This window comes from Ursus americanus, chromosome 29, assembly GCF_024610735.1.
Source record: "Ursus americanus isolate L20-20 chromosome 29, mUrsAme1.1.p, whole genome shotgun sequence".
NCBI lineage: Eukaryota > Metazoa > Chordata > Mammalia > Carnivora > Ursidae > Ursus > Ursus americanus.
In genome coordinates, this window is record NC_142155.1 from 4,465,995 (window position 1) to 4,492,852 (window position 26,858).

General features: G+C 37.2%; 1 protein-coding gene across 8 annotated transcripts in view; it reads right to left on the minus strand.

The window, feature by feature from the left end:
• BCKDHB (branched chain keto acid dehydrogenase E1 subunit beta) overlaps positions 1-26,858 on the minus strand; it is a 206,551-nt gene that overhangs the window by 29,075 nt on the left and 150,618 nt on the right. The window lies entirely within an intron of this gene.

Sequence of the window (26,858 nt, forward strand, 5' to 3'; positions counted from 1 at the left end):
CACCGGGAACACATGACCTTACACAGCAAAAAACACTTTACACTGATTAGGATGAAGGATGGTGAGATGAGAACAGTACCCTGGATTTTTCAGGGAGGGCTAGTCTATTTACCTGAATCCTGAAAATTGGAGAACTTTCCCAGCTGCGGTCAGAGAGAATGCGTTAAGACTACAGGAGGAGACAGAAAGAAGCACCATGGCTGGCTTTGAAGATGGAGCGAGTGCCATGAGCCAAGGAAGAAACCAGCCTCTGGAGGCTGGAAAAGGCCAGGATGATCCCCTAGAGACCCCTCCAGAAAGGAACACAGCCCTGCCAACATCTTGATTTCAGCCCAGTGAGACATGTGTCAAATCCAGATCTACAGAGCTATGAAATCATAAATTTATGTTGTTTTAAGCCACTGAGTTTGTTGTGGCAGCAATAGAAAACTAATACAGGGGTCTTCAAATTCACAGTCAAGTCTGCCCCCCCCGGGGGGGGGGGGACAGCAGTAACTGCAGAGGCCCCACGTCTGTGTTAGAAGCCCAGGCAGAGAGGAAGGCCACATCTGACCCCGACTGCTCAATGAAGCCTGAGAGGAATTGGAAGGAAAACTTTCTAAAGAATGAGAGCAAGCCCAGAGAGAGTACCTAATGTAAAAGGCTGATAGCATAAATCTTTTTCATCCTCGGAGAAATGCTGCTCTGATTCTAAAGCCCACCCCGAGATCCCCTCCTGGGAAGTCTGATTGGAGCCAACTCAGAACGTCTCAAAACAAACAGAGTGAGAACCACACTGTTCAGTGCTCCTAAATGGTTTCTGCCCTCCATCGCGATCCAAGGTCAGGGCAGTCTGCGGAAGACGACGAGGCAGTCCACAGAGCATTCTCTAACAAAACCCATGCCAGGCTGCAGGCAGACAATAGCCAGCCACTGAGAGATCAAAACAAGTAAGCCCACTTTCTTCGCATTTTTGCCAGTACTTCTAGGCAAAGAAAGCAAAAATCACAAGACAAATGTTAGCGGTACGAAGCATTTTAAGAACTCTTTGTGGGAAATATCTTGATTTCACAATTTTCTCCATTAATTAAGAGTGAAGTTACACTGAATGAAGAATGGGCATCACAAACACACTTGTTTATGTTGTTACCCATCATATGATCATATAATAGGAACCTAGCAGTTGCTGGGAAGTTCTGATGGAAAGAAGCATGTTTTTATCCTTGTAAAGAATTAGAATAACCACCATGTAATATGGAAAAACCATGGATGCAAAATGAAAAAAAAAAAAAAAAACAGCCAGTTTGTGTTTGAGTTGCACTGAATATTATGCCATATAATGAATGATACAGAACTAGAATTATTCTCATATACAAATTAAATCATTATGATTCAAGGGAAATCTAAGGTAATCAAGTATAACTTAAGTTCTTAAGATGATTGGACAGTCAATTAAAAAATAGTTCACTGAGGTTTACAAATGTTTTAACATCTGTTTTCGGATTTAACTGTCAAACTAAATTATCCAAAATTCAAGACTGTATTACCTAACGAAGTCTACCAGTTGTTTTTACTGTTTCAGAATCTTGAAATTACAGAATATGAATGAAACCTTAGAAGTCACTCCAGTCCAACAACCTGCCTGATGGGAATGATATCTCTAACAGATATTTTTACTTTTTAAAAGGCTCCGATTGATAAAGCATTTTTTCCTTATAGAATCTTCTACAGACCAGTTTATGCCCCAACTTATGTGGCAAACAAAAAAGAAAAAGAATGAAGTAGACATTTATTCTGTGCCTACTATGGGTCAGGTATTGTGGTAGGTGCTTTACATAGTTTCAGAGAATTTACTCTTCACGTCATCCCAGTGAAATAGTATGAGCTACATTTTATAGCTGAAATAAACAATAGGTTAAAATACAGGATACGACTACTTCCTCTCTAAAATAACTAAAATTCAATGTTATACAACAGGTAAATATCTCAAGGAAAAATATCTTAATAAAATGGAAGTGGCTATAGAAAGTGTGTAAGTAGGTAAATGCATTCTTGGTATTCAAATTTGCCACCAATAATCTATATTTTTAATAGTAAACCAGAAATACCAATAGGTTTATAATAAGGAAATATTTTAACAGAAAAATATTAAAATATTAGCTAACAAAGGTCAATTTGGATACTTAGATCATGTTCCATATTAAAACACAATATGCCTGAAAGTGGACACAAATAATTTATAAATTTTCTAAAATGTCTATATACTTTGTACTTTTGTTACCCTTTCTGTGTGACACTGATATTTTTCACTAGAAGGTATTTCTGTAGACACTAATGGACACATCTGGAGACTTTTTAAGTTTTAATTTACTCTACAGAAATTGTGAAAGAGACGCATACTCTTTCATGGGGGATGCGTCTGAAAAAAAGGGACAGAAAATCATTAGCACTGGGAAGCACAGAACACTGACAGAGAGGGAACAGAGACATTTAACACTGGATATGGTCCAATTTCAGATTAGGGAAAAAATAATACCAACCATGTACTGCTTTCCTCTTACGCATCTGGCAATGTACTAGGCACTCTGCATACAGGATGGCGGCCCGTCACTGCACGCTGGATTGCTCGGCTCCGCTTCTCAGATAAGGAAATTAAGACTTATAAAGGAAAACAACTTTCCCAAGAAAACCTAACTATTGTGTAACAGGTTCTAAGCCCAGTCTATTTAATTAAAGCCTTTTTCTCCTCTTGGAAAAGAAACGCTGGTGGTGAAGAGCAGTTGAAGGACTGAGGAGCAAATCTCAGAACAAGCTGCTAGTTATGTAACTGCAATAACAGGAGAGGCTTGAGAACCCACGTGCTGCTTACGGGTGGGGAAGAAATTTCATGAACAGGTTTCAGATGGGCTGGCGCTTGGCCTAATGAGCAAGGTTTCTGACCTGACCTTCACCTCCTCAGTCTCACAGTGCACACCAATCAGAAATGGGCTGTGGGGGCGCCTGGGTGGCACAGCGGTTAAGCGTCTGCCTTCGGCTCAGGGCATGATCCCAGCGTTATGGGATCGAGCCCCGCATCGGGCTCCTCCGCTGGGAGCCTGCTTCTTCCTTTCCCACTCCCCCTGCTTGTGTTCCCTCTCTTGCTGGCTGTCTCTACCTCTGTCGAATAAATAAATAAATAAATTCTTGAAAGAGAAAGAAAGAAAGAAAGAAAGAAAGAAAGAAAGAAAGAAAGAAAGAAAGAAAGAAAGAAAGAAAGAAAGAAAGAAAGAAAGAAAGAAAGAAAGAAAGAAGGAAAGAAGGAAAGAAAGAAAGAAAGAAAGAAAGAAAGAAAGAGAGAAATGGGCTGTGGTTTCCTCATACCGGCCACTTGCTCTTGATTAGCGGGTGGGCTTGGAGCCAGTCTCCAGGAGAATCTCCGGGAGGAAGCTGGGGTCAGGATAAAGGCAAAGGGAGTGCTCACACCCGGTATCAACCCACAGCTGTCTGACTCTACGGGAAAATGCAAAGCTATACTTCCATGTGAGAGCATGCGGTGTCATCGCCGGCTTTGTTTCCATAAGGTTCTGTATCATTTTCCCTTAAGGAAACTAAATTCTTCATCTGTGTCTGATGGTGTCTTTCTATCAACACACATCCCGGTGCCACGAAGGTTACTAAATACCTCCTTCCTGTGAATGGGATTCCAGTCATATCAGCCCCGGCTTATCTGTTTGTGTGCCCAGGACACCTTCACTCATTCTTCAAATCTCAGAGAAAACGCTACATTCTTCTGGACTCTTGTGGACTGATGTCCTTAAGTTCATTCAGGCTCCTTTTCTCTACGTTTAGATTGTACTGTGTGTACTGCCATTGTACTCACGTCTCAGTAATCATGACGTTCATTCACCAGTCTCTCTCCACTAAACCCCTATCTCTGGTCTGATAGTTCCTCTTTAAACCCAGCCTCCAGGAGGTACTCAGTATTCATTTGTTAAGTAAACCTGCTATTCTTTTTGTTGTCTTTATCATTTCAGAAACATACCCTTTGAAGGCCAGCGTGTGAACACTGAATTAAACCCAATGCAAGGTGTTGTCAAAAGATGGCACATTGATTAAAGCATTTTGAGAAAAAGAATAACAATGTAAAGAAATAAAAACAGTAACAGCTACTACTTCCTGAGTACTGGGTACCCGATAATGTACAACAGTTTCACATGTGGGCATCCATTTAATCTTCACAATAACACTTGCAAAAAGAATCTTCCCTCATTTTCCAGAGGAGGATGTTGAAGCAGTGGGGGCTCAGCCGACCATCGGCTCATAGAGCAAATTAAGGGGTGGGGCTGCTCTGTGAACCCAGGCAGTCCCGCCCTGCACTCATAGTTCTGAAATACTGTCCGCCAATACCTATAGATTCCTTTCCATTTAATCCTTGAAGGCAGTTCTGTAAGACAGAAGAATCATGTTAGGAGCATACGTCAAGTTGCATCGACTTGATCCGGTTCCCTCGCTCCGCAGGTGAGTGACAGGGCAGGTGCCGTGAATCTGATGAGGAACCGCCTCGTGAGGCACATCCCGATGCCAACATTACCCACACGCGCACTGCTCCCTCTGCGAAGCCTGAAGCAGAAATTACCCCTCATCTCGTTCTTCCTGTTTGGAGTACGTAGGGCTCTTACTCTCTGTAACATTTTAGCACCGACTAATGATGCTTTCAAGGAAAAAGCCTGTTTGGATTTTGTTTGAAGTTGGACTGAATCTATAGATTAAACCATGACTCGCTCACCACTGTAATCAATCTCCTGATCTATGAACACAGTCTTTTAAAAAATTCATTTAAAAATTGTCTTTTCACTGATTTCGTAAGTTTTATAATTTTCCCGTAAAGATCTCAAAGAATTTTTTAAAGATTGTCACATATCTGTAATTGCTACCATAGATACTGATTTTTTAAAAAAATTGTATTTTCAGTTTGAATTTGAGGTTCATCGATAGCAACACTGTTAAATTCTCCAATTAGTTCTAATAAGCAATATGAGTTAAGCTGGATTTTCTATGTAGAAAATCATATTTGCCATCAATAAATGACACTTCTTTCTTCTTTTTTCCTGTTCTTACAAACTTCCCATTATTATTCTTGTCTTCCTGTGCTAGCTAGGACAGCTAGTACAATAAATATAATTAGTTACAGTGGGTATGCTGGCTTCTGATTTTAAAAGTAATGCTTCCAACATTTACCATTAAATATGATGGTTGTTGTAGGTTTTTGGTGGATAACCTTTACCAAGTAAAGGAAATTACTAATTTACTAAGAATTTTTTCCTTCTTTTAATTAAAAGCAGGTGCTGAAAATTACTGAATATTCTTTCTGCATTCATTGAGATGACTTTGTAGATTTTCCTTCTTTTAGTCAGCTAATATAATGAATTATATTAATAGACTGTCCAAAGCTAAATCAATCTGCCATTGCTGGAATAACTTCAACTTGGTCTTCAATATGTCTGCATTAAGTTTGCTATAAGAACTTTGCATCTAAGCGTATGAATCAGATTGGTCTTCAGTTTTCTCCTCTTGTATTGCCCTTGCTTGGTTTCGAAGTTATACTAACTTCGTCAAATTAGATGGGCCAGGTTCTTTCTTCTACTCTCTAGAAGAGTTTCTAGTCTGGAAGTATATAAAACACTGACCTCTGATAGAACTTATCAATACAATCAATTGGGCCTGCTGTCTTTAAGGGAAAATAAGCTACTGGCTCAATTTCTTTCATACTACGGGAAGATGTGACTTATTTTTCTGCTTGGGTCAATTTTGGTTCATTTTTATTTTTCTAGGAAAGTCAGAACTACACAATTAACTGAAATTTACAAAATTAAATTCAGAAGTTTGGAGGAATCATTAGAGGGGAAAAAAAAAACAACCACACAACATTTTTTACTTGTTCTCTAGCAAGCCCACTAAATCAGATCCAGAAATCCAAAATCCAAAATGCAGCAATGATAAAAGATATCAACTGATCTGCACCCCACCAAAGATAACAATGACAATCCAGAACTGCCAAAAGCCCCTTATGAGAACCAATGAAAATACCACAGCACCGCCAACACGTCCACTTTCTTATATTCTTTCGACATTTTTACAAGTGAATTCAGAGTATTTAATCTCATCAGGATGGTAACTACTTTTGAATTAATCAGTTACTATTACCATAGCCTTCCTTATCTCCGGCAAATTATAGACTCTTTTCTAAACTTTATTTCCTTCCAACATTCCTTTGTGTTCATATAAAACAATCTTTAGGGCACCTGGGTGGCTCAGTTGGTTAAGCAACTACCTTCAGCTCAGGTCATGATCCTGGAGTCCTGGGATCGAGTCCTGCATCAGGCTCTCTGCTCAGCAGGGTGTCTGCTTCTCCCTCTGACCCACCCCCTCTCTCATGCTCTCTCTCTCTCTCTCTCAAATAAATAAAATAAAATAAAATAAAATAAAATAAAATAAAATAAAATAAAACTTTGGTTCCATTTTTTTACTTTTTCCCCATTAAATTAGTATCCCAACTTCAGGAAGTTATTGATCAAATTGCATAAAACTATGATGCTGAGTCATACCTCACTCTTAACTGGTATTGGGCATTAGATTTTCATCTGTCAATCAGAAATAAGATTATAGGGGCGCCTGGGTGGCACAGCGGTTAAGTGTCTGCCTTCGGCTCAGGGCGTGATCTCAGTGTTCTGGGATTGAGCCCAACATCAGGCTCTTCTGCTATGAGCCTGCTTCTTCCTCTCCCACTCCCCCTGCCTGTGTTCCCTCTCTCGCTGGCTGTCTCTCTGTCGAATAAATAAATAAAATCTTAAAAAAAAAAGAAATAAGATTATAAATCTTATTAGAACTGTGTGTCTGACCTGCTTCAGCAATATGTCATTTCTTCCTTCAAATTTCCGAAAACAGAGCTGGGGTACAGCGAATAGACCTAAGGAATTTCAGAGTGAAAAACTTACATGGCATCACTTCATGACATCTCCAATTAACTTCCTCTCCCTCTAAAGCTTCCCAGTAGAGAACTGGGCTCTTACCTTAGAAGAAATGTTGAGAATCTTAGAAGAAAAAAATTACCGCTTGCTGTAATTTCTAAAACACCATTAGGGATTTGGAAATATAAAATTTGTATTTTCTAAAAGCCTTCTAAAAAGTACCCAAGTGAACATTTTCAGACAACAGTAACTGTCTTTGAAAGAAGTGACATCTGTTCATCTTTAAGACCAAGAAATTGAATCAGTAGTCACACTGTGCTCCCAAGCTTCTACCAAGCAACTCAATAAATTCCACAACTGAAGGGGACTGCAACGTCAGCTAAGAAGCCCCCACAACGATACTTCAGTGGCTTATAAAACAATTATTTTTTAAAGACATAAGGAAGAAACAGGAAATGTTTAGAAGGCCATAAGTGAGGAAAGCATTGCTTAAAAAGGAAAAAAAAAAAAAAGAGGAAAGCACTGTTCTGTTTTGTTTTTTAAAGGGGGGGGTCTTTAGTTGGTAGGAACAAGGAAGAATCATAAAGAAAATGTGACAGAGTCTCAAAAGAATTCACAGATGGTGTTACACTGCATCCAATTTTCCTTGAGCTACGAAGAGGTCGTGAACAATTTTCTCACTCTGACATTTCAGAGGGTCCTGCAGCCTCCATCATCACGGTGCAGGTTGAAAACAGGGCTAGCTGAGTTCCCTAGAATATCAGAGTAAGCAAACAAGCTAACTAAGAACCATTGTTTCTACGCTTTCTTTTCCCCACTGAAATAAACACAACTAACAGGAAATATAAAGATGGTACAATAACAAGCTTAGGAAAACAGGAAGTTAAAAATAAAGCTGAGGGAGGGGCGCCTGGGTGGCTCAGTCAGTTAAGCATCTGCCTTGGGCTAGGTCATGATCCCAGGGTCCTGGGGTCCAGCCCTGGAGTCTGCTTCTCCCACTCTCTCTGTCAAATAAATAAATAAATAAAATCTTTAAAAAAAAAAAAAAGCTGAGAGAAAAAAAGATGGGAAGTAAGTTTACTGCCTTCTCCCATGCCTAGAGACAAACTTGCAGCTTGAGGATGGAACAGCTCCTCTCCTGAGGACTCGAGTTATAAGCTCTGCCCAACCAGCCAACAATATCCAGTTTCTAGGCCTGCAAATTACCACCCCCAAAATACCACAGTGCCCCAAATAAAGTGAGATACAATTTCCCTAAGGGTTTTATGAATACTTGAAATTGATTCACAATTCATTCAAATAAAATAATCACTAGTAAAACTAAAAACTAGGCACGTAATGATCCATAGTGACTAAAAACAACCTGGCACAGAATAATAGGTGTGCTTCCTTGATTGATGCTGTTTTTTTAACTGAGTACTTTTAACCGAATCAACTAGGTAATAAAAATTTAAAACCTAGGGGCGCCTGGGTGGCACAGAGGTTAAGCGTCTGCCTTCAGCTCAGGGCGTGATCCCGGCGTTATGGGATCGACTCCCACATCAGGCTCCTCCGCTATGAGCCTGCTTCTTCCTCTCCCACTCCCCCTGCTTGTGTTCCCTCTCTCGCTGGCTGTCTCTATCTCTGTCGAATAAATAAACAAAATCTTTAAAAAAAAAAAAATTTTAAAACCTATATTCTTTCCCCAAGTATCTTTATTATCACAATGAATCTTATCTGTTTATAACTTTTTGTTCATGTTTGTTGATAATGTGAAATTTTCTAAAAAGATGTGTGCAATTAATTCATTATATATTTCAGTTCCTTTATTTTACATACACACACACACACACACACACACACACATATATATATATATATATATATTTTTTTTTTTTTTTTTTCTAAGAGAGAGAGTGAGTGAGTACAAGTGGGGTAGGGGAGCAGAGAGAGGGAGATAGAATCCCCAGTGTACAAAGCAGGCTCCAAACTCAGCACAGAGCTCCATTCAAGGCTTGATTCCATGACCCTGAGATCACGACCTGAACTGAAATCAAGAGTCAGACACTCAACCAACTGAGCCACCCAGGTGCCCCATCACTTCTTTTATATTTAATGTTGATTTTTAAACTGTTAGTTCATCATTCTTCTAGAGCATAGTAAAAGTAAAGTTTTAAAGGATATTAAAATTATAGAAAAGATTCCTTGAATTACATTTCTATTTCTTAGGCGAGGATCTGGTTGTGTTACAAAATATACTTATCAACCAATACTGGGAAACAACATTACAAGTTGAACATCAAATTAAAGATCAAACCCTTCCCACTCAGAACTCACAAACCACAGACATACCATCTAACAATTAGTTACTGTCTTTGAAGAATCATAAAGTAAGTCAGAAATGTTGCTTGCCAAATTCTTCCTGTCATTAATGTGGAAGTTTATTGGTATTTGAAAACTTAGATTATCTACAGCCTTTTAAAATTATACAGATTGAAATCTTATAGTTACTGGAGAAAAAAAATAACATCACTAATATGATGTTACAAATAATGACTACTTATATTAAAAAACTGGCCAAAATTTATGATAATATCAACTGTTGTATAATTTCATAATTTTATAATGCTTACAAAGTTATCTTGCTGCTTAAAATACAAAGGATTATTCAACTAGGGATTATATGTGGCATTTGTTTTTATATCAGTAAAAGTATATTAAGACAGACAGAAAAGTCATCCTAAAACTAATTCCAGTGGTCCGAATCCTTCATAAGCACGCTTACACATATTTAATACAAGTATTTTTCAACTTTTACCGGGGATACAGTATTTGTTTTTCTGCCGTTCATATTTTAGGGAAATTCAGCAGTCTAGAGTCAGATGACCAAGGTCTAAACGTGCTACCTACTAGCTGTGTGATCTTGACCAAGTTGCTAAGCTTCTTTGAGTCTCAGGTCTTTAGTATCTTTATTTATTTATTTATTTTTTTGGTTACAGTTTTGTATTAACAATATTATAAATGAAATAATCCAGCTAAAAAGCTTAGACTGGTATCTAGCATAATAAATGCTGGCTGCATAGCCTTTACTGTATTTTCACTTTTCCTTAATTACTTAGTTCCAACATTTTTTTAATTTATTTTTTATTACTATTTTTTTTTAGCTCCAACATTTTTTAAAACTTAAAATTTTTTTTAAAAAGATTTTTTAAAAATTACTAAAAACCTGGAAGAGTTTTGGAACACTCCTTTTAGGACAGGCTGTTCCTATTCATATTCTCTTGGAGACCCACCTAAGTGGAACTTTTAGTTGTGTAACATAAAGCAAAGACAAAAACAGAGACACAGCTCTAAGGAGCTAAAACGTCTGCATGATAATGAAAAAAAAATTGGTCTATAGCGCCGTTCGTGAACCTGTACAATTTCCTACACCCAAGAAAAGAAAGAAATGGGTGATGAACACCAGGCCGACTTGTTGACAAAGACAGTAACACCAAAGCCAATTAACATAATCAGTTGCGAAGAGAAATATGTACGCAACACGAACAAAAGAAGATGAACAAAATCACAGAATAAGAGACTGTCCTTCCCGAGGAGGGATGTGGAAGTTCGAAGTAGAAGTTCGAAGAGTTTCCATTTCCATTAAATACAGGAGGAGGGGGAGGGGAAACAGCACTCTTACTGTTCTCATTTCACTGGGGACTTGCTTTCTGAAAAAGATCTTGGCACGGGCGAGTAGACTCAGTACTTCTCTTAACTTGCTTCAGGCCTGCAATCCCTTGCGGGTTCTTATGCAGATGCCGGTGTCTGCCCCATGGGTAGGTTTGTGCGGGCACACTCAGGAGCGAGCAAGCAAGTGCACGGGGGATCAAGAGAAACCAGAGCAGAAGTGGGAAGTTGGGGTGGACATTCTCTTAAGAGTCTCTTTTCTTTATGAGTCCATGGATTCTGCCCTAATTTTTAGTCTCCTTTCTCTATCATCTATTTTGGCCAGACTTATTTATTCAGTTACAACTCAGAAGTGGATGCAGCTAGTTTTGAAGACGCTTTCTTTTCCCCGTCTAGTCGGCTACATTTACCACTGTACACGATCTCCATGCTAGGGGATCTAGACACGGGATTACGTAAATCTCACTAACTGAAGCCAGAAGATACAACAGGGTTATTCTTTGAGTTCAGGTAATATCATGTGAAGACTTTTCCCTGTATGAATTTTTTTTTAATTTCCTAATTTTAATAAAATAAGGTCCTATCTACATTTCTTGCCATGCACACTGGAAATTTTGCCTTTCTTTTTTTTAAAGCATCGTTATCCCATTTAAGCGAGCACTGGTGTTTGTGCATCTCAAACCCAGGCAGAGCTGCCACGCCACTGATCTGAGTTTCCTAACGAATGCTGCTCTGCGCTGTCGGTTCGCATTGCAATGTTTGTTTCACAGCGGAGCTCCTATTTCACTGGTCCCCCAGAATTTTGTTTTAGCACAATTTCATATAGTATTTTCCCTTGAACAACGTAACTGAAGAAAATAACAAATCCAAAATACAGTTTAGAGCTAAACAAAAATAAAAGCTCAATGAGCGATAGAACTGGTTGTTTTCAAAGTCTGACTCGTCAGAAAATTCAAATTCCCCTGGTATACAATGACCGATAACAAACCCTGTGCTAGCTGTATTAGCGAATGCTCGATCACCTACTTGACAACACATGGTTTTGCCGGAAAAGTCAGCATTTCAAGCAACCAACACGGTTGTTCATGCTGATTATATCATGATTATAGAACTCAACATTGTGCAAAATAAAAAGGTGTATTTAAGCTTTTGGCACTCACAAGAGATCATTCACAAAACTTGTACAAAAAATCTAGGATCAAAAATAAAAAAGAAAAGAAAAGAAAAATCTAGGATCTGTTCTCAAAAATACTTTAGTATAACAGTTTTAATTATATATTTAATATGAAATATATTGCAGTACATGCAAAGAGATACTTTACTCCTAGAGTTTTAACATGAGCTTCATCTATATATTTTTGAGATGAATCACCACGATTAATTCATCTCCTAATGTAAACATTTAAGTATTGTAAGCTGAATCAGACTATAAAGGAATCCCTACAAAAATGTATTCTATTTTACCTTTCATTATTTGTAAATATGCCTGAAAATATTTTGCATTCTCCAAACAGAAACAATCTTTTCTATACATTCTACTTGCCAGAAAAAATAGCGAAATAGCCATTATATTAAAAAGCCTCCTTTTCCTAGACACACACACACACACACACACACACACACACACACACAGAAAGGGAGAGAGGAAGAGAGGAACGCAAAGGCCATTTTTTAGGGTGGGATTCCTAAAAGAAAACAAAACAAAATCTATTTTTCCAAGTGTTATTATTCCTCCTTTGTAAGAATTAATGTTTAATTGCTGAAATGTTGTTCGCGTCCATGCAGGCAGGGTGGATGGGGGGGCACTTTCATCTTCATGGCTAAACAAAAGTTTTCTTAATATTCGACTTCTTTCGTAACAACCTTCTGCTTAATTTAAATGGATTTCATTTACATATAGAAAAAATGGGTTTTGAGAATACAAAAAAAAAAATAATCACATTTTGGATTAAATAAGAGGAAACAACATGGTCATCAGACAGCTCTGAGTGACACCCCACACAGAGGGGATCCCGTTCCACATGCTCAGTGGGTTTTCTACTTGGTTTGCCGGGATTCATTACTGCCGTGTTCATGACACACACAGTCCAGAGAGCAGATGGAGCCTGGAGACAGATGCCGTTCAGTTTCTAGTTCCTTTATTTGCCTGCTATCCAGCCACAGGCAAATTAATTACCCTCCCTGAGCCTCAGTTTCCTAATCTGTAAAAATGAGCATAACAGACACTTCATTAAGATAGTGAGGGAGGAAATAAAACGTGTGAAGTTCCAGCTAAGTACTCAGCACACAGTAGGGGCTGGAGAGCTACCCCGCCTTCCCCACCCCTTCCGCATGTCCCATCCCATCCTTGCCCTTCAACCATTTTTAGAGAATCTGGACCAAGGAAGGTCCAGCACATACAGTTATTCCTAATATTCCCTTACCTCATATTGGTGTTTGTTGGGTCTGTAATGATATTCCCACTTTCATTCCACTTATTGGTCATGTATGTTTTCTCTCTCCTTTCATTGATCATTCATCTTTCCTAAGAACCAATGTTTTTCGGCTTTGTCAAGTTCTCTGTAGTATCTTTTCTTTTTTATTGTTTCTGTTATTATCTTGATTTTTTTCCTTTCTTCTACTTACTACAGGTATATTTTGCTTTGCTTTCTCTACCTTAAGGTAGAAGCTTTAAACCTTGTTTTACAGGGTTTTATTTTTTCCTTTTGAAGATGAACATTTACAGTTTGCATATTCCTCTAAGTATTAAACTTCTCTACACATATTTTGTGTGGTCATTATTATTCAGTTCATCAGATTTTATAAATTCCTTTGTTATTTCTTCTTTGACCTGCTATTATTAGAATTTTACTTTTAATTTCCAAACATTTGAGTATTTTCTAGGTATCTTATTAATATCTCATTTAATTCCATTGTGGTTAGACAACACACTACAGAAGATTTCAAACGTTTGAATCTTATTAAAACTTGCTTATGGTATAATAACATATGGTCTATTTTGGCCCACATTCTCTGTGCACTTGAAAAGAATGTGTGTTCTGCAGTTGTTCGTTATAGATCTGAGTTACCATCTGGTGTTGTTTCCTCTCAGCATGAAGAATGTCCTTTCGTATTTCCTGTAACACAGGTTTAATGGCAGGGAATTCTCTCATTTTTGCTCATCTGAAAGATTATTTATTTTTCCCTCCATTTTTGAAGGCTAGTTTGCCTGAATGTAGATTTCTGGGTGGTTAGGTTTTTTTTTTTACTTTCAGCCTTATAAAGGTGTCACTCCATTGTCTTCTGACTTGTGTTGTTCCTAATGAGAAGCAGACAACTTTGGGATGCTGCTCCCTATACGTTTCATTTTTCACCCCCTCTGGCTACTATCTTTGCCTTTGAATTTCCTGTGTTTCTCCTCCCCTTTGAGACTTCGATTACATTACCTTTGCAACAATGTTAAGAGTGCAATTGAGAACCATTCTCATCATTATTTAGTTAAATTAGAAAGAGATAAATAAAAGCCTATTGGATCAATCTAAAAAAAAAGAAAAAGAAAAAGAAAAGCCTAAACTGAATTTTTCTTAAATAAATAATGAGTTAGTGATTAAAATTACAGGAAAATTGAAAACCCATGCTACTAAATGTAACATTTATCTATGAAACTAAAAGAATTTTTCATAGTTACTTTCACAATTACTTAAACTGGCATTAACTATATAAGTTGTGTTATTCAAATTATGGCATTATGAAAAAGATGAAAAATAACACCACACCCTAAGAAACTTTAAGTTACTTGTCCGGGGCATGTTTGCATTATCTGGATCAAATTTTCTATTTTTGTCTGATCTGTAAGATATTCTGAAGCTATCAGCAGAAGTATGTGTTTCTAGCCTTATGTCAAATTTTTTTTTAAACCACGATTATATTCATTCAAGGAGCAAGATGATCCCTGAGGCTACACAAGAGTGAAGAAGGCAGAAAGAATTAGAAAATATGATTAAGCAGTAGAGCTACTCAGGCTATAGTAAGGAGTTAGGATTTCACGGTGAAGATGGGTGGGGGTGGGGGGAACTCCACTGGGACAAGGAAATACATGATTTAATTTGCACTTTCAAAAGGCTATTCCAGCTACTCTGAAAGAAAAACTTGCGAGACACTGATAGTTCAGGGAAGAAAGATGCTGGCTTTGATTTAGGTGGTAAAAGTGCTAAATGGTCAGATTAGAGATATATTTCTAGAGCAGGGCACCTCCTGGTGGACTGAATGCAGGGTGTAGGGAAAACAGGCATTCATGAGGCCTCCCAGGTTTTGGCCTGACACAGGGAACACAAAATAACAGTGGGTTTGGACATTTTTTTTTTTTTTTTGTAAAGAACTTTCAGACAACCAAATGGAGACATGAAGCGAGCATTTGGAAATTTTGGGATAAATAATGCCTTCGATAAAGAAGAGAGTTAAAAATCACTCATACATGCAATTCCTCTACCTAGAAATAACAAATATCTACTAATATTTTAGAATAATTCTCTTGAATCTAACTATATGCACTTGAAAAATAACCTTCTCTAAATGCTTTTACCCAAGTGACTATATATAAATATCTCAAGAAGGAAATATAACTATAATTTAAAGAAGTCCCCTTTGTATGGTGACTAACATAATAAAAAAATCATTAAAAAAAATAAAGAAGTCCCCTTTGATCATAGTTTTTTAGCATCCTAAGGTTTTCTCTGAAAAATCTGAAAAGAACTATTCATTAAATAAAAGCGCTATTATGTGGGATAGTATCTGTCATCCCTAAATATATTTAAGTCAATTTTCTACTATAGCAAACCAAGATGCTATGTGAATTGACCAACTACACCAAGTGACAAATGACTTAGCTATTTATCACTTAAGATTACAAATGATCACTATTTTATAACATTTACTATTATCACTGCATTTTATTCATCCCTTGATCTTTTTATTGTTAACCAGTGCAACTGCGTAATTACTTCACTGCCTGATACAATTGACAGTCCTAAGTTTTCAAAGAAGGGAGACATTCAACTTTGTACTGTGTGTAACCCTTAAAGGGCTATGGAATCAGTGAAAAGGTAGCTATTTTTAGCTTAAATTTTGGACTATGCAGTAAAATTTTAAATGCAACCATACTGTCTAAAATGTCTTACGAGAATTATTGAAGAAGAGAAATCAAAGAACCCCCCCCCAAAAAAGATTTAGAAGTTCTAGAAATATACAGATGGGCCATTCAATAATCCCTCAGCAATGAGGGTTTTACAAATCTGTTTGCTGGAAACAGCTTCACATTTGTTCCCCAGAGTTTTAAAATGTGAGAGCTATTTATGTATGTGCACAGTTACACTGTGTCCCCTTAAACAAAAGGACACTTAGCCACTGCTGCGTTCTCAACTTCTAGGCTTCTCAACACTGGGTGTTGCTTTAGCCACTGCACACATGAACAACGGCCAGGCAATGAAAACCACAGCCTATGCATACACACGCACACACCGAAACGTAACTGGTAATGCAAAAAAGGGTTTTAAAATCTTAAAAATCTTAAAAAAAAATCTTAAAATCTTAAAAAAAGTTTAAAAATCTTTTTTTAAAAGAAGGAGTACAGCCTATGTAACACAAAACTCTGGCTGGGAGAATATCCTTGATGGTACGCGCAATTTGGCAGCACCGTGGGAAACGAAGATCGCTCCGGAGAAGGGAGCCTCTGCAGGGGGCAAACAGCCCTTGGTCCACTCTCTTTTGGAAGTACTGTACTTATTTACCTTATTTCAAATACACATACAAAGCATGTTTAATGTCGTATTTGCTCCCAAATCCCCATTAATCTAGGAGATCTTGATCTTGCCAAGTGGGTCTTTCTCATTAAAGCATTTTTCCAAAAACATACACCCCAAAGTCAGCATGCAATTAAATCAATTTTTATAGAATCATTTCAGGCCTTTAATGATTTAATTCAATGTAATGAAACTAAAGTTTACCAAAAGGCTAAAATCACTGAAATGGTTAATGAATCTCTCCAGATCCTTAATTTACCATTTGGGGAACAATAAAATGTCCCCCTTCAGCAGTTATTTCAAAAAGTCAAACTTGTAAAAATTAAAAGCTGTCATTCATAGAAAGGGTCACTTTATCATTCCTTGACCGGTAACACAGCTAACAAGGAAACGACATCGTAAGTCACATAATTGTATTTTCATCTTCATTCTGTACCCAATACAAACAACTAAACATTCACTTTAGGGAAAATTTTAAAGTTATTTTAAATACACTTAGAACTTGTTGACATTTTTAAACTATTAAGGATTAATGTCCAACACAACCAACAAGTCATTGAACGATTCCCAGGTAGTTTGCCAATAACTAAAAACAAATTACACATGAGAACAAGCAGCGACAGCCACGAGCAAAAACAACCCATCTGAAATTCTTCTTTTACGTTTAAAAGATATAATCACTGAACAAAGAGATGGTACTTATGTTCTTGAGTTTTTCATTTTTGGTTTTTTTTTAGTTCTTGGACATTTAAGAACTCTAAATTTGATTTACCAAGAATCCTTCCTATCTAGATCTAATTCCACTGTTACCTATCCATAAGCTTTGATTGCAGAACATGGTAGTTGACATATTCCCACAATGTAGCCTCAGTCAGTAATTACACATCCCAGTTTTCATGGAACGACCCCGATTTATGCCTGCTGTCCGAATCTGGAAGATAAAGTATATGATCACTTTATTCCCACTGGTAGCGCCAAGACCTCACTGTTCCTAGGAAAGGCTTCCTATTCAGGCAATAGGGCACAAGAATTGGTGGAAATGGGAATGACTTTGTAAACAATTGGATCAAGAAAAGTGGGTCTAATTTCTCCACTTTCTACCAGTTCACCTCTCTTTAGCCTGACACCAAAGCTGAAACAATGGTCCCGACACATTTGTGACCATTTCTTCTTGAGATAAATGTATCCTAATGAAGATGTCAGCTCTCTTTGACATCCAGATGGCCAAAGTCTCCATGAAAACCAATGCAAAGATGAAATCATCTTTAAAATGCTTGACCTGCAGAGAGCATGAAAAGAGAAATATCACAGGGGGTCATACTCTACCTGTACGACACTAAAAAATAAAATAAAATTCACTAATAAAAATCTTCACTAAAGAGGCACCTGGGTGGCTCAGTCGGTTAAGCCTCTGCCTTCAGCTCAGGTCAAGATCCCGGGGTCCTGGGATCGAGCCCCAGGTCAGGCTCCCTGCTCAGTGGAGAGCCTGCTTCTCTCTCTCTCCCTCTGCCTGAAGCTCCCCGTGCTTGTGCTCTCTCATTCTAATAAATAAATAAAATCTAAAAAAAAAAAAAACACACACACACACACAAACACTTCACTAAAAACAAAGGACTTCAGATTTTATCTATGAAATAGCTATCGATTTTTAAATGTTCTAGACAGCAGAGAGACTGCTGGCCTTAACAGCTGTAAGGCAAAAGACTTTCAACAGACAAACCAGTATCCACCTGATAAGCCCAGCTATCCTTCCCGGTGACTCGAGGGAAGCATCTCTATTTGCATAACATGGAATTCTATACTCTCGGAAAACATTATTTTAAGGCTAAGTGTCCCTGAGGAAAACAAATTCATTAGCTGGAAGCAAGTGAACTAAGCCTTGGTTCTAAAAGAATCTTTCTAGTAGAGGTAACACACAAATGACGTTAGAGGGAACTCTGCTTCATATTGCTAACTAAATGCTTCTTCATGAATGAACAAATAATATTCTGTCCCAATTTTCAGTAACAAGGCAAGCAGCAAGAAAAGTCATTCAAAATGAACTTTACAAATGCTTAGCAAATTTCTTCAAATAGGATAACCACAGTTTCAAGATTTTTTTTTTTTTTGAGGATGTTTGTTATGAAGGTAAAAACGAAAATTAGCCTACTCTTAGGGGAAATAAAAAATATTTTATGGACTTCCACTTGTTCTATTATTCATTTCAGGTCTGGAAAAGAATGTCTTTCTTTAGTATGTGTCCTAGTGATCCCCCTAGTTTCAATTTTAGTAAATCATCCCTAACAGCATCATTAAAACTACTGTTAGCTATGATATTCTTGGAAGAAATGAACAAGGTGGGCAGAAGTGTCATCTATAACACCTCATTCCAGTGCTCGCTTCGGCAGCACATATAATAATAACACCTCATTCCATTACACCATTTAAAAAAAAAAACCACCAGGAAAAAATATACACTCAGGGACTTCATACTGATAGATGATTCCCTTTAAAAATGCATCACAGATGGTATTAATTCCATAGGTTTTTTAAAATATCACCTTTGATCAACTGTGTGAAAAAGCAAAGAGCTGCCTCCATCTAACCTCATTCGTCTACCTTCATCTGATATTACAGGGCACTTCCAATGTTTGCCTACTAGGATCGAGAAGGCTTTCCTAAGCACAAACCACCCTGAATAATGCTAGTGTGTCCATGGTGAGAGAAGAATTACAGTTTTGCCGCAAAGATCCATTATGTTTGCTGAGGCTAGCAGGAAAGGCAAAGGCAAAAGAGAGGGAGGGAGGCAAGATGGCAAGAGAGAAAGAAAAACAAAGGCACTGTTGGTCTCTGGCGGGCTACCGAAAGGAACCCCCGGGGCGTGCTCTCTAATAGGGACATTTCACTTCACCTACACCACTGTGGCTCCCGTGACGCTAAATATAGGTTAGGCAAGTCCTAGTTCTATAAAATACATGGGTTTTATTAAAATGGGTACTGGATTCATTAGGTAAATTGATAGCTGCCTACATAATAAAACATTCCGTCAAATGAAAAGGGTATTTTATCAATATTTGTATAATACTTCATTATTTTAATGTACCTGAACTATGTTTTTGGAATTGCCATAGGAAAGCTGGTTTTAATAAATTATAGGATTGTGTGATGTTGGAATATTTTTCACAAAATACATTCAATTTGGTCTGCTATGCACTCGTAGGTAGAAATTGATGCCTAGAAAAATTCATGGTTGGAAAAATAGAGCGTAACTTTATTGTGAGGATGCAGAGGCAGGGGATTCTTCAGTAATGAGCTGAAAAGGTAAGATTAAGTTTCAATTTCTTTAACTGCTCATATTGAATTAATCATTGGTATTTTAAAAGGAATAGATTAAAGGAGAAAAATGGTGCTAGAAAATTTGAATATACAAGCCATCTCAGGGAAAACCAAGATTCTCTCTGACTGGTGCAGAAAGCACTCAAAATACAGGCATGGGGTGGGAGGGGCACTTGGCTGGCTTAGCTGGTGGAGTGTGCGACTGTTGACCTGGGGGTTGTGAGTTTGAGTGTCTTGTTGGGTGTAAACGTTATTTAAAATAAAGTCTTAAAAAAATATACACACATGGGGAATATTTTATACCATCTGTAGTCTAAGCTGGGAATATAAAATTGATGCAGGAAAAAAATGCAGAAATGTAGTTATTAAGAGGGTAAACAAATCCTACCAAAAGAAAGCAAATGATCAGGACTTGTAAAAAATGAAACAAAAATGATACAACTATAATTGTAGATGATATAAATAATGGATTTTGAAATATTAGTCATCTCAAGGCACTTCTTAAAACATAAATATTTAGACCCTCTAAAGTGAAGTCATGAGTTATACCTCTCCCCTGATAATTTTGATAAAGACAAATTCTTGGCACCATCTGCAATATAGAACTACCCTAAATTGGGGCGCCTGGGTGGCACAGCGGTTAAGCGTCTGCCTTCGGCTCAGGGCGTGATCCCGGCGTTATGGGATCGAGCCCCACATCAGGCTCTTCCACTATGAGCCTGTTTCTTCCTCTCCCACTCCCCCTGCTTGTGTTCCCTCTCTCGCTGGCTGTCTCTCTCTGTCAAATAAATAAATAAAATCTTAAAAAAAAAAAAAAAAAAGAACTACCCTAAATAGCAAATATCATTATATGGTCCTTTAAAGGATTAAAGCAGAAATGCATGTTTCTTCAAGTGGATCAAGAAATAAAGTGCCTTCTTTGACATAACTTGAAAGAAAATAATCAAATATTCAACATTTTCCCAATCAAATGCAAATTTTCAGACCTTCTGCAAATTAAAGCATCATTAACACTTTCCTTAATATTGATAGATTTAAAAAATCAAAAGTTATAAACTAGATGATTTATAACTTTCATTTTCAACTGCTTGTTTTTGAGTAAGTGCTGATTTTAACTTGTCTTAATTTTCACAAGTGTTTCGATTCAAACTGAGCAGAAAATTCATTAGCAGTAGCTAATTTCTATTTTAATGTCTATTTTAAATGCAAGCATGTTTTGGTGAGCTGTGAACTCATTCATGAAAAGAGGTGATGGCCCTTGTAACAAAGCATAAACTAATTTGAGCTGTAAATTTAATTACACTAAATGACCAAAATAAAATGAGCTTTCAACAACAGCAACGTTACTGCCCACCCAGACGCAGGACAAACTGGTTGAGAATTTCAGGTCTGTTTCCCAGAGGCCAACCCAGCTCCTTACTAATTGGGAACACAATGCTGACAAAACACACCTAAAATTTCTTGACAAATTTAATACGCTTCTCTGTATCTGCCTACAATGTTACAAGGTGGCCAAGAGGGTCGGCCAGGTCATGGATGGACGCTCTGCTGTCTCTCACTTAGAAAATTTTAAATAATTTTATTGTAGTTTGAAAACCTTAAGATTATACATTAAAATATACATATTTTAAAAGAAGGGAAACTCTTTCACGCCAAATAAGGAAATGAAATATTTTCAAACAATTATAAGTTTGAGGATAAAACTAGACCTTCGAGAATTGCTCTGAAAGTAAACTACAACTCTTGGGGTGCTAAAATGTAATTTAAAGGTACCAGATCATAGAAATCACCGTCACTTTCCAAAGAAAGTAATGCTTTTCTTTAGAGAATCTATTCTACTCATTAACTAGTCTATTCGTTCTAGGGAACTTCACTGGTAACTACATAAAAGTAAATATCTTGGGGCACCTGGGTAGTGCAGTTGGTTAAGCATCCGACTCTTGATTTCGGCTCAGGTCATGACCTCAGGGTCCTGGGATCAAGCCCTGTGTCAGTCTACTTGGCTCTCTCTCTCTCCTTCTGCCCCTTTTCTCCACTCACTCTCTCTCGCTCTCTCTCAAATAAATAAATAAATCTTAAAAAAAATAAATGTCTTTTTTAGCCTCACTAGAGAATTAGGAGGAGAAAAAAAAGTATTGCCAGGTTACTCTCAAGAAACAACTTTGTCAAAAGGACACAAAGTAGCAATGTGAAGGACAACAGCACATGATATCAGTACTCATTTTGGTAGTGAACTCATAAACACAAAACTTTTGAGTGGGGGGAGTCAACAAATTGGGGTGGTGTCTACAAAGGGCAATAGTCCAGTGTAGCAACTGTGACTAGCAATTTCTATATACAACACAAACCAGCAAGATATCATTCTTCTTCAAAGAAATTATTAACAGCAGCGATGCTTGGGGGCAAACAATTCATTTAATTACTTGAGTGCCTGCTTAGTGCCAGGCAGGGCTCTAGCGCCCGGGCTTACAGACGTGAACAAGTCACACACGGTCCTTAAGCTCATGAAGCTTGCCTTCCACTGGGGCGAGAGGGACACAGAACAAATAAACAAGACACCTGCAGACAGTTCAAAGGCTATGAGGACAGTAAGACAGAGTAATGTGATGGGGGAAAACTCGGGCGCAGACAGCTACTGTAGATGGGACATCTGGGAGAGCCTTTCCGAGGAGGTGCTAGTTCAAAACTGAGGTTATCGGGGAATCCACATACTCCTTCAATAACATCTAAGGCATGACTAAAGACTACATGTTTGCAACATAACCTTTCACTTGAGTACACATCCTTTCAAACATTCCAGCAGTTCATTCTTCCCATCCAACTGGCAGGCCGGTCAGTCTTAAGTGGGGTAGACAGGAGTGGTTTGGGGACATCGCCAAAAAGGACACAACAAAATGCTGACCAGAGGTTACAAAGAAAGGGAGAGAGGAGGGAGGTGCATAATGAATGTGACTTTGAATTCAAAGGGGACCACTTCTGACAGGGAAAATATTAATAACTGTGTGAGGGAAAGTGGAGCACTTTATCATTACCCAGAAAGATGGAATGTGGATAATCGTTCTTCTGACTGGCTTACATCCAAAAAGATTTCAAAAAGAATGACAGCAATCTCTCAAAAAGCTAATACCAAAGGGAGGGAGAGAAAATAAGCAGGGATCCAATGTGAGTCTCAGTATCACTGACCAATTAACACGGGAAGATTAAATATAATGCTGTTTTCACTTTTATAATGAGAGCGATAAATTAAATAGACCATGCATGTGAGGGATGGACTAACGGAATCTATGCAGTAGGGTTTACTGGTTTGAAATCCATCTCATTTCACAAATCTGAGCGGGTAGCCGCCATCACTAAGAACACCAATTCCCCAAACTCAAACGTACCTGACTAAGGAACCACGTCAAAGTAAAGTACTATGATATTGTAAAAATCAGATTTATGAGCAAAATGGGTTTTCTTACTTAAAACAGTTTAGCAAGAACTGGAAGATTTACCATGACGTGCATGAGACACAGCTAACTACAAAAAAGCTTTCAATTGTTATAAATGCTTCTGTACACAGAAAATGAAGAAATTATGAGGAAGAAAATACAGATCCAAAAAAGTCATATTTTGTAAGTTTTTTCCTCTATATCTAGATATATATGTTGTTTTTCTTTCCACAAAATTAGGCAAGTAAAACACCTGTAGGCTTGCATACTGAGTGTTTCATTTAATATTATATCCATACAAATATTACCACGCTGTCAACTATTCTTTTAATGATTTCCATAAATCTGTAACATTCATCATATGGATAAACCATAACTATTCGACTATATTCCTGCTGTCATTAATGTTATTTCTAATATTTTCCTATCAAATGACTGCCACTGAGAAAAAGGCCCTTCCGTGTTTTTGTGTGGAACTCCAAAGTGAGGATCTCTAGAATTCCTGAGTCAGAGGAAGTGCATACTGTGAAGAGTCTCAATACTCACTCCCAAACCGATTTCCTAGAAAGACCAATCCATTTGTACAGCCACCAACACTAAGTACAATTTATTTTTAAGCAGTACCACTCTTATGAGTCATAGATGATAAGTATCTCATTTTTGAAACTAACTAGATTTTCACATAGAACTACACTTCCCCTGCTTGTTACATCTGTTGTTGTTGGCAAATGCCTTGCATTGTTGATTTTAAAAAAATTAATTAAAAAAAAATTAAGATTATAAAATCGCAGTAAACTATTCATCAAGTCACAACTCGGAGAGCTTTCTCCGATGACTCTGACTTTACAACATCATCATTTTAATTAAACATTTTCCACAATGATAAAAACGCAAGACCATTTAGGAGTTTCTCCCTCTCCTTCAGACTGATGTTTTTAAGCAGAGTGCTGGTAAATTTGGTAGGAATAGAAGTTTATTTTTAAAATTCCTTCTGTAGAATCCTTTCGAACATGAAATGGTAAGAAAAGCAAAATTCCTTTACTTGAAAATTATAAAAGTTTCCATTTACACAGTGATTTGTGTAAACCCTATAAAAATCCTCTCAAAGTATTAGAATATGATTACCTTAAAAATATATGTCAGCACACACAGTTTCTGAGTTCTTATTCTAGGAAAAGAGACCGCACAGAAAGGATGGAACAATGGTATGGAAACTTACCATCCGCTCCAACTGGACTCTTTATTGCTGACTTATTGCTTCCATGTGTTAAAAAAAAAAAAAAAAATTCAAACCTTTAAGCCAACCCCAATCCCTAAAATTTTTGGCGCTCTTCTTAAGCATTGAATCCAGAGGAAAAAAAAAAAACCAAACATTTTTTTTTTTATCACAAGCCTATCAGAGTCAAGATTTATTTCATCATTATGGGAATGTGTTCGAAATTAATAATAAAGGTTGGTTTCTCCAAGGCTTAAAGAAATTATACTATTTAAAGCTGCTAAATACCACATATTATTTGGCCTTAATATTTAAATAAATAATGCCTATTTTGAACATTGCATTCTAGAGCATATATTATAAATTAATTAGAGGAATATTAAAATGGATGAGGTTCACACATTTCTTTTTGCACGGTAATGATGTTTTTAAACCTGTGGTTACATAAAGCTGAGGAATACAAACATCACATATAATTAATTTATATAATTTTCTGAAGCAACGAAGTCTTTGCTCAAACTACACAATGAGGTCAATGAACTACTCTGTTGTCTTTGCACTTTTCTACAAATCAGGGTGCACGATGGAATGCATAACTCCCTAAAAGCAGCCTATCTCCAACTTTCAGTGTGTGTCAAATGAAAGAAGGGAAAAGTTCCCTCACCCCCAAAGTGAGAACAGATGGGAATGTAAAATTAGATGGGAAGAGACAGTGAAGCTTTGGATGACCGACCAAGAAATCTTCCCCAGGGGTGGGGGGCCAAATATACCAGACCTCAGTTTGTTCTGCCTCCCACTTAACTTCCAAATTCAATCCAATAGGAATGCAAAGCAGTTCTTAGATTCGATGCATTGGTTTTGATTTCTGTAAGCATTCATATAAATTTCATGAAGAAGCTATTGACAAATCCGTTTCAAAAATGTTATGTTTAATCACTTCTGTGAGTTTAACATGACTTCGAACTAAGTCTGTTAACAATGAGGTTTCCTTTTAATAAAACAAATGGCTTTATGAAAAAGAGACAAAGGGCATAAACAAACAAGATGTGGACAGCGAATTCCTTGTATAATGGAAGAGCCATCTGCCATAAATTGAAAAGTTATGTAAATAAAGTATGAATACACTTCATATTCATTCTTTTCATATTTTATCCATACAACTAAAAAAAAAAAACCAATAGTAATGCCAGCAATACTTCCTGTACCTAGCAGAAAAATGTTCTACTGATATTCAATCTCATATAGCATGATATAATTTTTCTATCTGAAAATACCAACCATAAATTTAAAAGAATACTCCCTACAGTGCCTTCTTGTCTTCAATATTTTCATGTTTAATATGCATAATAATTTAAAATTTAAGGGAAACTGAAAATGGTGCTCTCAGATTCGAATGTATTTAAAAACAGTAGTTTTATTGTGAATCATCATTCTCTTAAAATATTGTGATATTAAAAGCAATTTTTTGTCCAATTAACCATGACCTTTTGAAGAACCACCAGAGATCTTCCACAAAATAGTGCTTGTGGAGCAGACTTTTTGGCGTGTGCTCATTTTTACATAAAATTTACATTCATTGATACAACAATGAGAATAACTCAGTATTTTAATCAGTTTCTAGATCATTCTCATCCATAATTTCAAGCTTGTTTTCCAAGACAATGTTCTCTGTGTACCTTTTCCCAGCTGTCCCAGAAGATTGGCTTTCAATATCTTAACACTGTTCTATCTTTTTTTAAATCTTACATTGTAGTTTATACAACAAAAAGAAATATAGAAATATGAATCATTCCAAGTGGTGAAAGCAACTGCGCCTCACACGTAAGTAATTTCAGTGTAAACAATCCAAGGAGCTGGGGATGGGATCAAGGTTTCACTTATAACAGGGAACGAGGCCTTCCATAAAAAAGATGCTCAATGTTGGACACACATTTAGCTGAATCTGTGCATGAAATAATGACTGAAAAGCAGATTTTATTTTTCAGATTACCCTGAGTTATGCGCAAACATTATTACCGAAAAAGGAAAAAAAATCTCCCAAGGTGTCTTCCCCCCCCTCTCTTATCAATACATAAAAGCCACAATAGGCAAACATTTGGGGATACTGTGTTGATTTTATTAAAATCCATTTTCCATACGTTACTTAAGCAGGAACACCTGTGAGTATTTTTAAATTCATCCTCATACTAATAAATCCAAATACTAATCCCCCAAAACATCAAATGTAGGTCCCTCTACATTATTACCTTAATTCATTTTATAGTTAGTTGGTTGAATGATTTTTAACATGGAACGCATAACATTTTATAATATATTTAAAACTTCTATTTTCCTCTTGGGGCTCGGGGGAACTTTGAAAAAAGAATGCATATGCACAAACTCAACATTTACTCAAGACTCCTGTCCGAGCTCCAGATCTTCCGCGGTCCTTTGAAGCTGGGTGAGTCAAACACACTCTGGACAACGGCGCTAATGTGTAAAAGGAACAGGGTCAGATTAGGTCACGATTTGTCAGGCTGTAGCCTCCAGACACCTATGGGCATAT